General features: G+C 43.5%; 2 long non-coding RNA genes across 2 annotated transcripts; both read left to right on the plus strand.

Moving 5' to 3' along the window:
* The first annotated feature begins 4,712 nt into the window (after window positions 1-4,712).
* LOC125156511 (uncharacterized) lies at window positions 4,713-13,710 on the plus strand. Its single transcript, XR_007148639.1, has 3 exons — window positions 4,713-5,215; window positions 12,249-12,500; window positions 13,565-13,710. It is a non-coding gene; the product is annotated as an uncharacterized LOC125156511 (long non-coding RNA).
* Window positions 13,711-13,765: 55 nt separating this feature from the next.
* LOC125156510 (uncharacterized) lies at window positions 13,766-14,545 on the plus strand. Its single transcript, XR_007148638.1, has 3 exons — window positions 13,766-14,099; window positions 14,266-14,372; window positions 14,449-14,545. It is a non-coding gene; the product is annotated as an uncharacterized LOC125156510 (long non-coding RNA).
* The last annotated feature ends 1,413 nt before the right edge of the window (window positions 14,546-15,958 follow it).

Genomic DNA, 15,958 nt, shown 5'->3' on the forward strand with positions numbered 1-15,958 from the left:
TGGTCTTCTAGCCCTGCAGTCTCTGGCCCCACCCAGACTTTGCTGCAAGGCCACCTCACCGTCTCACGGCAGGCCCCGTGTAGATTCACTCTCAACATCCATGTCATGTGCAAACCAAGGGTAGCTTCAGAGTGCACTGTAGACTCTAACCACACTGCCCTATCAGTTCTGTCTCTGAAGAACCCTAATACAGAAGCCTAATAAATTCTTACCTGATCTGTAAAAGCAGAAAAGTTCTAGGTCAAGTAAGCAAAAGTCTAACCTGAATCATAAAAACAGACTCAGAGCCCCTTCATCAATCCCCAGACTTGAGCCGACATATAGACCCAAAGCCTCTTGAATGAAGGAGAGGCCAGGTCGCCTTAAGAAAGGACCCCCAATACACTGCCAAAAATGTATGCTGTTAATGTGTCTCTCAGTCTTCCCCAGAGGCACCTACAGCCTTTTACTAGGGCTACTGTGCATTGAGGGAAAGGAAATTATCAGAACTTCCAGGAACTACTGAATACTGGCTCTGAACTAACTCTACTTCCAAGAGACCCAAAATGTTGTTGTGGTCTATTGGCCAGAATAAAACCTTATAGAGGTCCGATGATCAATGGAGTCTGTCTCACAGTGGGCCTGTGGGTCTCTAAAGCCATCCTGTGGTTACTTCCTGAGTTCTGGAAATACAATTGGAAGTGACATACTTGGCAGCTAGTAGAATATCCTCACATCGGCCCCCTGACCTGAGAAGTGGGACTGTGGGAAATGCCAGGGGGAAGCCATTAGAGCTGCCTTTACCTAAGAAAACAGTAAACCAAAACCCATAATACATTCCTGGAAAGACTGTAGAGATTGTAGCCACCATCGAGGACTTGAAAGATACAGGGGTAGTGATTCCCACCACATCCCCATTCAACTCACCCAGTGACCTATGCAGAAGACGGATGAATCGTGGACAGTGACCACTGATTGTCATAAGCTTAACCAGGTGATGATTCCAACTGCAGCTGCCATAGTAGACGTGGTGTCACTACTTGAGCAAATTAGCGCATTAACCAACTTTCCAGCATGCGGCTATTCATCTGGCAAATGTGATTTTCTCCATACCTGTCCATAAGGCCCACTGGAGCAGTTTGCTTTCAGCTGGCAAGGCCACTAGTACTCCTTCACTGTCCTACCTCAGGGGTATACCACCTCTCCAGCCCTGTGCCATAATTTTGTTCCCAGGGGTCTTGATTACTTTTCCTTCCAACAGGATATCACACTGCTCCATTACATTGATGAAATTATGCTGATTGGACCTAGTGAGCAAGAAGTAGCAACTACTCTAGACCTATCGGAAAGACGTTTGCACATCAAAGGGTGGGAACTGAATTAGACACAAGTTCAGGGTCGTCCTACCTCAGTGACATTCCTGAGGTCCAGTGGTATGGGGCATGTCAAGATAGCCCTTCCAAGATGAAGGATAAGTTGTTGTATCTAGCCCATCTTACAATCAAAAAAGAGGTGCAACACCAAGAAGGCCTGTTTGGATTTTAGAGACAATATATTCCTCATTTGTTTGTGTTACTCCAGCCCATCTACTCAGTGACCCAAAATGATCCTAGTTTTGAGTGGGGCCCAGAACAAGGAAGGCTCTGGAAAAGAACCACACTGCTGTGCCAGCCGCTCTGCCACATGGGCCGTGTGATCTAGCAGAACCAAGTGGCAGTGGCAGACAGGAATGCCGTTTAGAGCCTTCAGCAGGCCCCCCTAAGTGAAGTTCCGTACAGGCCCTTAGGATTTTGCTGCAAAGCTCTGCCACCATCTATAGATAACCACTATCCTTTTGAGAAACAGATCTTGGCCTGCTACCGGGCCTACATAGACACTGAACACTTAGCCATGAGCTGCAAAGTTACCAGGCAACCTGAGCTGCCCATCATGAACTGGGTGTTCTCTGACCCACTAAACCCTAAAGTTGGGCATGCACAGCAGCACTTCATCATCAAATGGCAATGGTATATATGTGTTGGGCCTGAGCAAGCCTTGAAAACACAAGTAAGTTACATGAAGAAGTGGCTCAAATACCCAAGTCCCCTCTCCTGCTACACTACCTTCTCTCTCCCAGGCTACACCTCTGGTTTCACAGGGAGTTCAGTTCACAGGGAAGTGACAGAAGAAAAGACTCGGGCCCAATTTACAGATGGTGCTGCATAACATGGAGGCACCACCCCAAAGAGAATGGCTATAGCACTACAGTCCTTTTCTGAGAGGGCATCCTTGAAGGACAGTGGTAAAGGCAATCCCCCCAGGGGGCAGCACTTCAAGCAGCATGCCTGGTTGTTCACCTTTGCTTGGAAGGAGAAATGGCCAGATGTTAAATACTGATTTGTGGGCTGCGTCCAATGCTTTAGCTGGATGGTCGGGGACTTGGAAGGAACATGAGTGGAAAATTTATGACAAGGAAATTTGAGGAGGAAGAGGTATTATAGACAGGTCTCTCTGGACAAAAAACATGAAGATGTTTGTGTCCCATGTGAATTTTCATTAATGGGTGAACTCAGTTGAGAAGAATTTCAATAATAAAGTGGACAGGATGACACATTCTATGTATACGAGGAAGCCTCTTTCTCCAACCACCCTGTCATTGCCCAGTGGGCTCATGAACAAAGTAGCCATGGTGTCAGGGATGGAAGTTATGCATAGATTCAGCTGCATGGACTTCTATTCACTAAGGTTGGTCTGGCTATAGCTGAATGCCCAATCTGTGAGCAGCAGAAACCAACACAGAGTCCTTGATATGACACCATTCCCTGGAGCGATCAGCCAGCTAGCTGACAGCAGGTTGATTATATTGGACTACTTCCATCATGGAAGGGTAATATTTTGTCCCTATTAGAATAGACATTCCAGATATGTATTTGTCTTCCTTGCACAATGCTTCTGCCAAAACTACCATCTATAGACTTACACAATGCTTTATCCACCATCATGGTATTCCACACGGTATTGCTTCTGATCAAGGAACTCACTTCATAGCAAATGAATTGAGGCAATGGCCCAGGCTCATGGAATTCATTGTTCTTGCCATGTTTTCCATCATCCTGAGGCATCTAACCTTATAGAACAATGGAATGGCCTTTTGAAGACTCAGTTATAGCACCTGCTAGGTGGTAATGACTTTCAGGCCTGGGACAAGCTTCCCCAAAAGGCCATATATTCTCAGAATCAGCATCCTATATATTTTTTTTTGTCCCATTTAGAGGGCTTATGGGTCCAAGAACCAAGGGATGGAAATGGGAGCAGTAGAGCTCACTATTACCCTAGTGACCCACTAGCAAAATGTTTGCTTCCTGTTCCCACAAACTTACGCTCTGCTGGCCTATGGGTTTTAGTTCTATGGGAAGAATGCTTTCACGGGGAAACAGAGAAATGATTTCATTAAACTGGAAGTTAAGAATGCTGCCCATCACTTTGCCCTCCACATGCCTTTGAACCAACAGGCAAAGGAGTCACTGTGCTGGCTGGAGTAATTGATCCTGACTACTAAGGGGAAATTGAACCACTATCCCACACTGGAGGAAAGGAAGAATATGTCCAGAATACAGGAGATCTCCTAGGAAATGTCTCAGTGTTATCATGCCCTGTGATTAAGATCAATGGAACACTATAAAAATCCAATACATGCAGGACTACTAATGGCTTAGAACCTTTAGGAATAAAGGTTTGGGTCATTCCACCATTTAAAGAAACATGATCAACTGCAGAGCTTGTTGAAGGCAAATAGAGGCTACAGAATGGGCAGTAGAAGATAGTTACAAATATCAGCTACAACTTTGTGGCCAGTTATAGAAATGAGGACTGTAATTTGCATGGGTACTTCCTTCTTGTTTTGTTATGAATAATATCTTTGGGGTTTTTTCTCTCTTGCATCCCCTGCCATGTGACATAAAATGTATTAACTTTAGATCATAGAATTTAAGTATTGTTAACTCCTTGTTGTAGTATTTAAGTTATGGGATATCAAGGAGAAGAACAAACTTCACTCAAGGACTTTACCTCCTCTTTTGAGGAAGACATTAGTACGTTTTTTTGTTGCACGCAGGATAGCTGTGTCATGTTAGGCAGAATTATGACGTCGTTGTCTTTACTTGGAGATTAAGCGTGCTTTAAGAAGATGCATATCGGTGCCAAGAATTGCACTTGACTGGACTACAAAGGTGCCGAGATGGTTGATCAGACATTATTCTGGGTGTTTCTGGGAGAGTGCTTTTGGATGAGATTAACATTTAATCAATAGATTGGGTAAAGCAAATTGCTCTTCCTAATGTAGGTGGCCTCATCTAATCAGTTGAAGGTCTGAACAGAAAAAAAATGCCAACTCTCCAAAATAAGAGAGAATTCTTCCTGTCTTAGAGCTTTTGGATTGGAACATAATTTTTTTTTTCCTATTTGAACTTGAACAATAACATTGACTCTCCTAGGCCCCTCCCTTGGTAACTTACCCTGCAGACTTGTGGTTTTATTTTTTTTTTAAGTTTTATTTATTTATTTTTGAGAGTGAGAGGTGGGGGGAGGGCAGCAAGAGAGGGAGAGAGAATCCCAAGCAGACTCCACGCTGTCAGCACAGAGCCCAATGTGGGGCTCGAACTCACCAATTGTGAGATCATAACCTGAGCTGAAATCAAGAGTCGGATGCTTAACCAACTGAGCCAGACAGGTGCTCCAGCAGGATAGGGGTTTTAAAGCCTCCATAATTTTGTGAGATGATTCCTTATGATAGATGATAGATAGATAGATAGACAGATAGATAGAACCAATCATTTTTGTTTTTGTTTCTCTGGATAACCTGTCTAATACAGGAACCTAGAACAATCCTCCTTTCATTGAGGACTCACTTTAATCTACCCTCCTGCCTTGCTTTCTAAAGGGTTGGGAAGCTATCAACAGTGGGAAATATAAAGAGGGAATTTAAGATGCACCAATGGAATATTTGTAAAAATATTATCCCTTGTACATAGATGAGTTCACTATAAATGACCGATGTAATCTCTACTGGAAAACAGTTTCTGCTTTAAAATGCTTCATAATTATCAATATTACTCAATACTTCTGGAGACCAGCTCTTTCCTGCACTTAGCTTCTCTCTGTGTAGGACCATACCATCTGAATCAAAGTTTGAAGTATCTGGCATGTCAAAGGATTTTTTTTTTTTTTTTAATGTGTGAATGAAAGAAGAGCCCTGGAGGTAAGTAAGAGCTCTTGATCCCAGAAAGGGGTAGGGGGATGTAAATGTTCCCCAATATCACACCATCATTTGAAATTTAGAGGACAAGTTATCCAATGGATAGCTTGATGGATCCTGGGGCCACCTCAAACAATCCCCCCAGGAGGTAGCAGCCCCTCTAATGAATGTATGGGAACCCAACACTGAACTCCATAGCTTTGGGGGCTGTGGCTAATATCTGAGACTCTTACTTGGCCCCACACTAGAGGAGTCACGTTCCTTCAAGAAGATGAAGAGGCTTCCATAATGAGCTTTTCTTCAGCAAATATATTAAGCTGAAGACGAGAGGCTCTTCCCTATTTCTTCCCTGGATTGTATAAGTCCCAGGAACCTTGTATGATCTCAGTGGAGAGGAATGGAGAACTCTGAAACAATAGCTGAAACTGGAGGTACGTCCAACTAGACCGTTAAGAGCTAAACTTCATTTAATGTATTTATAAAAATAAATGTGACATTTTTTGAGTCTCATGGAACAGCTGTTACCCATTACATTTCTTTTTAAATTTTATTTATTTATTTTGAGAGAGAGAGAGAGAGAGAGAGAGAGAGAGAGAGAATATGTGCACAGGGGAGAGACAGACAGAAAGGCAGCAAGAGAATCCCAATCAGGCTCCCCACTGTCAGCGCAGAGCCCGACCTGGGGCTCAATCCCACAAACCGTGAGATCATGACCTGAGCCAAAATCGAGAGTCAGATGTTTAACCGACTGAACCACCCAAGAGCCCCTTGACATCATTTTAAATTTCAGTTACCAGGGATTCAAGATTCCACAGAGGTTGACCAGGATGCTGTACAACAGGGATTTGGTCATAAAACATTCATTGTTAAGTGTCCGACTTCAGCTCAGGTTATGCTCTCATGGTTGTGAGTTTGTGAGATGGGCTCTGCGCTGACAGCTCGGAGTCTGGAGCCTGCCGTGGATTCTGTGTCTCCCCCTCTCTTCACCCCTCCCCAACTTGCACTCTGTCTCTCTCTCTCTCAAAAAGAAATAAAAACATTTAAAAAAATAATTAAAAAAAATAAAAGAAATCACATGTTAGCCCTCCCACCCCAGATTCAAGTAGAGAATAGGAGGGAGGCTTCATGATTCCCGTCTCTATTTCCTATGCCCCCGCCTCTAGCCTTCCTCTAGGGCGAAAAGCAGGGAGCCATTTATCCTGGTGTCGAGAAAGGCGAGTCCTCTCATGATCACATTTATTTAATTACAGGAGATATGGCCAGGTGGATCTCAGACTTGAATTTCTCATCCCAATGTTACCTTTCCAAGAGACATTTTAGGCCCAGTATCTGAAACTTGTCACCCAGGGACCTGTTGTCCAGGGACCTGTCCTGTGACCATGTTGTCACCCATGGAACCTGTTTAACTGTAATATCCACGTCTTATTTAATTTTAAACTGAGTAATAGTCATCAAAGACTATTTTAATTATACAGCTAAACTCCTCTAAAATCCACATAAGTTTTACGTACAACACACACACACACACACACGTGCACACGCACACGCGCGCGCGCACACACACACACACACACACACACACAGAATTCAGCCTGAATGTTAGTTTCCTAAAAGGAAAAGAAAAATAACAAAAGGAAAATTAAGTAAGAGGTTATAAAGAAGATTTATAAATATTTTAAAATATTTTTAAGCTTTATTTATTTTGAGAGAGAGAGAGAGAGCGGGAGGGGCAGAGAGAGAGAGAGAGAGGGAGAGAGAGAATCGCAAGCAGGCTCCTTGCTGTCAGCACAGAGCCTGACACGGGGCTTGAATTCAGGAACCATGAGAACATAACCTGAGCTGAAACCAAGAGTCAGATGCTTAACCGACTGAGCTGCCCAGGTGCCCCTTCATGTATAAATATTTTAGTTTGTCCAGTGTGTCACTTGTTTCTCCATCACCCTTCCAGTGTACTTGTCTTGCACAAACACCAAAATTTCTCTGAAATGTTTACATTATTGGCAAGTGGATTTTTGGCACATTATCTAATATGAACTTTTTGCTTTTGAAAAATCGATAATATTGGTAAAGCCATGTTGGTTTCTTTGTTTGAATTTGCCTGAATAATCACGGGCAGAAGAAAAAAGATAAGGCACAGCTTGCCAGCATTTAAATGGTTATCCTTGCTTGAAATTTCAGCTAAAGGCATAAACCATAGTAGGTAATTGAGAGCAAAACATCTTTATGCAGATTTTATTATTATTGCTGAGCAGAAAACCTTGGGGGCAGAGGTGGGATGTCATGAAACTCTGGAAGCAATGATAAAACCCAGGTCCCATCTTGAAATACATGCAGTGACCCCAACTGAACCAAAATCACACAAAGCACAATGCTAATAATAAGAATTTCAAATTAAAAAAAAATTGAACAATAACATGTATGTCCAAATGTTGCCATTAAACTATAATAACACCATGCTATCTTCCTTTTTCTTTTTTCTCTGGAATTGAGACCCACAAACAAATTGCATTTGGATCTTGTCTTTCTGTACTTTCATTTGGACAACAAGATGCTGGGATAAACCAGGAGTTGGTACAGGCACAAAATGGGGAGAGAGACAAGGAGAAGTAGCAAGGGCCCCTCTGCCAAATCCCGTCAATAATGTATGGGCTGTCAGTGGTTGATCACCGAGCACGGCCCGCCCTCGCCTTCTGCAGGCTCCTTTCCCAGTGGACAGTCAGGCCAGCTGTCTAGGCAGCAGGAATAGCCCTCCTTTCCCAAGCCCAGACCTGTGGGAAAATCTTCATTGGCCAGTAATTGATTCCACCCTGCCAGCTCCATTACTCCAGGCTCCAGTCAAACTGGCAGCAAGCTGGGGAAGGGAGCCCACTGAAGGGGTGAGGGGGTGGGAGCAAAGGCCATCAGGCCCCCCTGCAATTAACACTAATCTGAAAATTGGCCTCTGACAGCAAAGCCCAGCACCTGACAGCTAATTACTTATGTCAGACTGATGTGCACTTCATATGGAAAGGTTATTTATCAGAGACCAGGGTTTTCTCCTCCTCCCTCCAATCTTTTTTCTTTCTTTTTTTTTCTGTTTGTCTTAGTTGAGAACAGTGGGGGATTGTTCCCGGTTGCTTAGCTCCCAGAAACCATGAAAGTTCTCATACCTTGAAAGGTTCCTAAATATCCTAAGACCCAATGCACATATTGTGTGCTGCTCACCTATGCTGGAGACCAGAGAAAGACATAAGTTTCTCAGAGGGTGGGCTTATTTCCTTGTATAAATGGGGCCCAAATGATAGAGACCTGGGAAATTCAAATGATCAATGTAGATGCAAGAAGGGATTCAAGGAGGACCAACCAACTTCATTCATCTTATTTTCAAAAAGCTAGTCCACAGTGGGGAAGGCCAGTAAATGGACTTAAAAGCCTGCTGCCTTAAATTATTTTAAAATATTTTCTCTAGGGGTGCCTGGGTGGCTCAGTCAGTTAAGCGGCCGACTTCGGCTCAGGTCACGATCTCGTGGTCCGTGAGTTCGAGCCCCGCATCGGGCTCTGTGCTGACGGCTCAGAGCCTGGAGCCTGTTTCAGATTCTGTGTCTCCCTCTCTCTCTGACCCTCCCCAGTTCATGCTCTGTCTCTCCCTGTCTCAAAAATAAATAAACTTTAAAAAAATTTTTTTAAATAAAATATTTTCTCTAATATTCATAGATCTCTACAGTAAGTGACCCACAAGGGTACATTGTCTTAGGTTGGTGATTTGATCTGCCTTGCCAATAATAAAAGTGGTCATTAATGGGGGAGATAGGTTTATATAGGGCTTTCCCTTTCTACTTTCAGTCAACAAACACTTTTTTTTTTTTTAAGCTAGGCACCATGCTGGGTCCTGGACATACGAGGTAGACACATTTCTTGCTCTCAGGAAGCTTAAGGGTTGGAGAGTGATACAGAGAAGTAAGGGAATTACAATGTAGCACGCTACATCTTAGGTATGGTGAAATGTAAGATCTCACCTAAAAGAGGGCCTAATCTACATTTTTGTGTTACAGAAAGTGACCTCTAGACTGAGATGTGAATATATAGGATTTAGACGGGCACAGGAAGGAGTGCATAGCAGCGGAGGAAAGAAAAGATAAAGGAAATACACGTACCTAAAACCTGATGTGGTAGACAATTCAGCGGCGTTGAAGTCTAGATACAGTAGACATGACCCAGATGAAGCTGATATTTGAAGCTCATGGTTAATTCATCCCACAGTTTTCCAAGTAAAAAGTATAAGGCTTCTAGTTTAATGGATGCTTCACTGTTCATCCTTGCTCTCTCCTTTCTCCAGCGTGACCTCACTATAGGTATTTAAGTACCGGACCAGACCATGCCAGGGAAGTTGCCAGGGAAATCGATGTGGTTATTGGGTATTAGAGCAGCGATCAGAAGAGCTGGGACAGTAGGGGTGCCCGGGTGGTGTGGTCAGTTAAACGTTCGACTCTTGATCTCAGATCAGGTCATGATCTCACAGTTCGTGAGTTCAAGCTCTGCATTGGGCTCTGTGCTGATGGGCGGAGCCTGCTTGTGTTCTCTCTCTTTCTCTCTCTCTCTGTTCCTCTCTCTCAAAATAAATAAATAAAGTTAAAATTTTTACTAAAAAGAAGACATGGGACAGTAGACAAGGACAATTTTTTGCCCACCAACTACCTATCTTTCCAATGGGACTCCCTCTCCCCCATCACACGTGAGTCTGGGTTTTCATAAGCATTAATTTATTTATCCAACAAATGTCGAGTGCGTCCTCTGCGCCAGGTGATGGGAGGCACCAAGGATACTGAAGTGAACAGGCAGGCATAGCCCCTGTCTTTGAAGAGATAGTATGTTCTAAGAAGACAGATGTGAAACAGACAGGTGTTATATAAATAATCAATTAATGTCAGTGCACTAAGTGCTAAAAAATTAAGAAGTACATTATCAAAAATTATCTGTATGCAACTGTTTTGAAACTATATATAATAACTGAAATGAAAGATAGTGTCATTAAGCTATCTGTAAAGTGAAGTCATGGAAAAAAGAGGAATGAAGGGCACGTGGGTTGAGTTCTTGCTTTGTGTCTGGTACTGGGCTCGTGCTTTACACGTACTGTGTCACTGGTTTCTCATAACAAACTTACGAGGGTTTCATTATTTCCTCTATTTTGCCAACGAAGTTACTGAGATGCTAAAGAGGCAAAAATAACTTACTAAATAAAGGAAGGAATGGTAAGGCCTGGGCTGTGTGTAACAGCTTCTTTCCACTTCTACCCTCCAAGAATGCAACCCAACAGCATGTCCCTAGTAGACTTCATTCTTCAGGACCAGGGAGGTGGTTCCCACCCAAGCGTAGGACCAGTGCAAACCTGACTTGGAATATTCTGGGGCTCCTGTGGACTACCTTTTCGCTTAGTAAAAGTTACTGGCTTGTATCATTTTTGGAAGAATATTTCTACTTCCCCAGGCATGAGGCCCTTTTTATAAGACCTGGTAGACATTGTAACACAAATGTAATTTCTATCCCAATCTTCCTACTGCACTTACAACCAGTCCCTTTAAGAAATGTGATATTGAATATAGAAAAAGTCATCAAACTTATGGCTTCAAAAGGCAGAGAAATTGCTATCAAAGCAGAAAGGCAGGGCTACTCATTGTTTCTGAAAATAGGAAATCAGAGGAATAGATGGAAGAGAAAAAAGGCCTTGCAAACAGATGTATCATCAACGAGGGTTAGCCATCCCACACACAGTTGATTTCAGATGAGTCCCCAGTGGTGAGATTATTACCGTGCAGTCATTACGCCTGGTTATTATTTGGGGAGCATTGCAGTTTCCACAGTCATGACCAGGTCTCTGGGCACAGGCACAGAATAACTTTGCTTTAAATAAGTGATGAACAGAGAAGCACCCATCCGGCTCAGACACAAAAACCTGATGAAAGCGAGCAACCTCACACTTTGCATTATGCCCAACGGTCCCTGGTTCTGAAGTTTTCTCAGGACACAAAGCCCACAGCTCCAACTCAAGTGACCCCTGAGCCGGGGCTCTTGTCAAAACGATGTCAGCAGCAGCTTCTGGAAACCGCAGAAGCTGTGATCTCTGTCCTTAACAGATCATTATGTTGGGCTTCCCAATCGCCCACTTGGAGGACAGAAAGAGAACACTAACCAGAGTGACCAGGCTGTGGCCTCCACTTGGCCCCCTGCTCCTGTTTGGATGCCGCCTCCCCATGGAGGCTTTTTTTAGGCACTCTGATGGAAACAGTCTGATAGTCTCTTGGCCCCAAGCGAGGTCTCCATTCCACAGCTATTGCTATCTGCTTAGCAAGAACCCGCAACGTGTGACGCACTCACAGGTACTTGTGTTTCCTAAATGCTTTTTCAGTCAGTGTTGAAAATGCTTAAATCTTATCAAAGTCCTGTTTTTCCTTCATCTGTCTATATTATGCAATATCTTTTTTTTTTTTAAGTAAAACGAAACACCTCTAGTGCCAAGAGTAAGCATGTTCTTTTTAAAAAAAATTTTTTTAATGTTTATTTATTTTTGGGACAGAGAGAGACAGAGCATGAACGGGGGAGGGGCAGAGAGAGAGGGAGACACAGAATCGGAAGCAGGCTCCAGGCTCTGAGCCATCAGCCCAGAGCCCGACTCGGGGCTCGAACTCACAGACCGAGAGATCGTGACCTGAGCCGAAGTCAGATGCTTAACCGACTGAGCCACCCAGGTGCCCCGCATGTTCTTTTTTTAAAGCTTTGCTTTGTTTCTATGAAATGAGCTCATGCTGATTTTGTTACAAATGGTGAGATGGTATGATTTCTGATTAAAGAGTCTATACCATCTGTTTTGTAAATAAAGGATTCATGTTTTGGTTCTTCTCAGAACTTAAGAAATAGTGCCTAACTTTATAGCTTCACTTACAGCTTCACTTTAAGCACGTGTTTCTTGCAAGCCAGCCCACGAATGGCCAAGGGCAAGAATGCCAAATGCCCACCTGGCTCCCCACCACTACCACCAATTTCCATTTCCTTCTGCCTACAGCTTACCACAGATCCCAAAACCATATGTATGCCCAGGACCCTCAAATATTTCTGCATGAGGGGTTCCTTGCACAGCCCTCTGGATTGCTGGAAATCGGCCATCACTCTCAAAGCTTCCGAAGTCCCTGGACACCATCAGAGTGCCCCTCCAAGCTGAGTGACACCTGCTCTCTGCCTGTCTGGATGGGTAGAAGCCTGCTGTGAGATCACTGGCACAGTGGAAGACCCCCCGGAGAACTCCCTTAACCAAATGGTAGGCAGGTGGGCACCAAGGCCATCGCTCCAGGGGCTGACCTGGAACACTGTATTCAAAATCATAATCGTAAAAAAAAAAAAAAGAGTATTTTGGCAACCCAATATGTAAACTCTCACCAAGTTTAACAGAGAATTTTTATAGAGACAGGCTTTACTTCAATTATCATTTGGACACATTCTCATCTCTTTAGGGCCTGTTTGGTACCTCCTGACAACACGCATATATTATTTCTCCTGGATTTGTCTCTTTAAAACTGGATTAATTGCACCAAGAAGCTAACTTAGATCAAGATTTTCTTAAGCATAATGATGGTTTTAATAATAATAATAATAATGATAACTATGGCTTTAGCTTATATGATGCCTATTCCAACAAAGAGAAATGCACATCTTTCATAATCATTATCTGGCCCTGATATGCAAATCCCCCCTTGAACACCCCCCCCCCCCCCCCCGTGAGTGCACAAAGTTGTATGCTGCACAGCTGTGAGCCATCAGACATTAATGTGGACTTAATTTGAACTGGTGCTGGAGGTAGCGGGCACAACTCAAATTAGACATGTGGTGGGCGTTTAACCACAATATTACCAATTCCCATTCTGACATCTGACAGTCCTTAATAATTAACTGCATGTAAATGGTCAAACCCTCCCTCCCTGTTGGACCAGTCTCCAGCTATACCAGTTTCTTCATTGTAATTGCAAGTTGGGGCTGTCAATTGCACTTGAGACAAATCATAGGCAAAAGATCAGACAGCTTCAGGAGTCCTGTGCTCTCTGATCTATCTGCCTTTTAATTGGACTGGACGGCCTTCCCAGTAGCTCCCATATGCTGCCTCCTTAGAAAGACATAATATTCTCTCTGGATAAGAGGGAAATTGATTGTGCTTTGAGGCTTAATTGGAAGCTTGGGGGAAGCATGCTTTTGTGGTGGGACTCTCAGGGTTCCCTGGTACACACTGAGGCAGGCACGTTGCCCCCATCTCACACGTCACTTCTCCTCTTCTGAATCTGCATCTTTGTGTGACTTTTCTCTCTTCTCTGTCTAAAATGTCTTATTCAGATTTGAGCCCCAGAGTGACAGGCTGAAATTCCTTTGGGTCCCCCATTGACAAAAGATTGGAGCTCTCTGAAAATCTAACGGAAATGTTGCAAGATGGAGGTGATCAAATCCAGAACTTTTTGCCCATCATCTCTTTAAAAAATAATATCAAACTGAAACTTGGAAGCCCATGAGCAAAATATTCTACTGCTTCCACTCAGCCAAGCGAAGGTCCTAAAACTGCATTTGTCTTTGTTGGATGACACAAAGATTCAACTGATTATTTAGAAGAGGATGGCCTTCCACAAAAAGATTATGTTAGCAAAGGAAACCTTGACTGATGATGCGTATAGCACACATATAGGAACTAATGACACCATTATATTCATAATCAAGTTATAGGTGATGTGGATAGAAACAGAAATGAATTTGACTCTTGTATTATGGATGAAAAAAGAATCTACTGAGCAATGAATGATATAGACCTGATTATAGAATTCGTAAAACAAGTGAAAGCATGACGTTTTCAATGCCGGGAGCTTCTTTGATGTGCCCTGTAAGTACAACTGATACACTGATTATGATGAAGTTTGTTCTCCTTTTAGCCAAAGAGATCCCCTAAGAACTTGTCCTAAATAATATTTTATTACCCTAGTTGGATACTCTTCAAAGCATTAAATTTGCACTTTCTTTCTTTCTTTCTTTCTTTTTTGATTCTTCAGTTGAGACTGATTTGCCCAAGCTAGGCTGCAACAGTCAGGTTTTACCGTGGAACCAGAGGCTCTATCACCCCAGCTGCTACTAAGTATAGTAAGCAGACTGATATGTGGTAAGTAGTAAATGAGTAAACAATTAATGTGGCGTCAGGCTCTGCCTGTGTTCTTAATCCTGTATTCACCCGGCAGGCTGAGGAAGCAAACTTGAAGTGTCAGCCCAATTACATCCTAATGGAATAAAAATGAGCTAAGAGGGAACAGGAGTGAGAAACAAAAGGACATTAAAGAGAGAGAGAATAAAGAGAGAAATGTCCTTTAAAAATCATCATGTGTATTTGTATGGAGAATGCATGAAGCAAACAGATGTGAGAGCCCTTGGAACTTAAAACATGGTTGTGTCCTGGTCATTTCTCTGTCACAGAAGAAGAATAAGCCCTTTTCAAAGCCTGGTCTGAAGGAAGGGCTAACATCAAACAGCCTCAGAATAACCAGGAGATTAAAGCCCCAAGCTATTCAACTTCCTGCCTTGTAACGAACTAATCTACTTAGAGTTGGACGAGGATGAGGGGCACCATTGTACCAGAAAAACTTTCCAGGTCAGATGCAGTGGCATGGTATGTTGAAAGGAGCCAGAACCAGGGGTAAGAGGACATAAGCTGCTGCCCACCCCACGCCTGCCCCGGTGGCCCCAGGCAGGTTCATACATGTCCCTTCCCCAGATGTGAACACGCTGGCCATCCCCCGCCATGCTGCCCAGTTCAGCACACCTGGGAATAGCCTCAGACACAGGGGGAAGCACAGGAAATGCTTCCTGGCAGAGGAAGAAATCAGCTCCATTGCTGGGTCTCCTTCCAGCCAGTTGTCTGACTGTTCCCCTGACCATTTGCACAGCCAAGGGCACCTCTAACATTTGTGTGTTCCCTGACTCTTCCCTGTTGCCCAGGCTCCATCTTTCACTGCTGGTTTCTAAGCACTCCCACATCTTGCCAGCTCCTGAGTCTGGCTCTCCCTTATTCCATTCCCAGCCTAGCCTTGGCAGTCCTTGGTCCTGGCCTCCGGTATCTGCCATAATTCAGGGGCCTGGCATGGCAACGGAACTTTCACTAGAGACATAAAAGTATTTTGGAAAATGACTGTGAGCTGATATGAAAGGGGGGGAAAGCCAGTTCCACAAACCAGTAATGCTGACCAACTTCCACAAACAGTAATGCTGGCCCACAGACCCTGCACGCTGTTACTTGATGAAACTTAGAAGAAACTTTGCAGGAGTTTTTTACAATTATTTTTTAAAGTTTACTTATTTATTTTGAGAGAGAGAGAGAGAGAGAGAGAGAGAGCCAGCACATGAGACAGGGAGGAGCAGAGAGAGAAGGAGAGGGAGAATCCCAAGCAGGCCCCTTGCTGACAGCGAGATCATGACCCGAGCTGAAATCAAGAGTCGAACGCCCAACCGACTGAGCCACCCAGGTGCCCCACCTGGCAGGAATTTTTAATACTGCTCCTGCCTCCCCCCTGCCAAAAAAGTCAGGTATGTTCATCAGTCAGGCTTACATTCATATACACAGTTGACCAGCTTATAAAATTGAGAATATTGTTAATATTTAAACTAAAAAATGAAGTATTCATTCACCTTGCAGTACCCCCAGCTACTCACCATATCATAAAAAGTAAATTGTTACAATGTACTCAAATTTGCCCA

This window comes from Prionailurus viverrinus, chromosome F2, assembly GCF_022837055.1.
Source record: "Prionailurus viverrinus isolate Anna chromosome F2, UM_Priviv_1.0, whole genome shotgun sequence".
In the NCBI taxonomy this organism is placed as follows: Eukaryota; Metazoa; Chordata; class Mammalia; order Carnivora; family Felidae; genus Prionailurus; species Prionailurus viverrinus.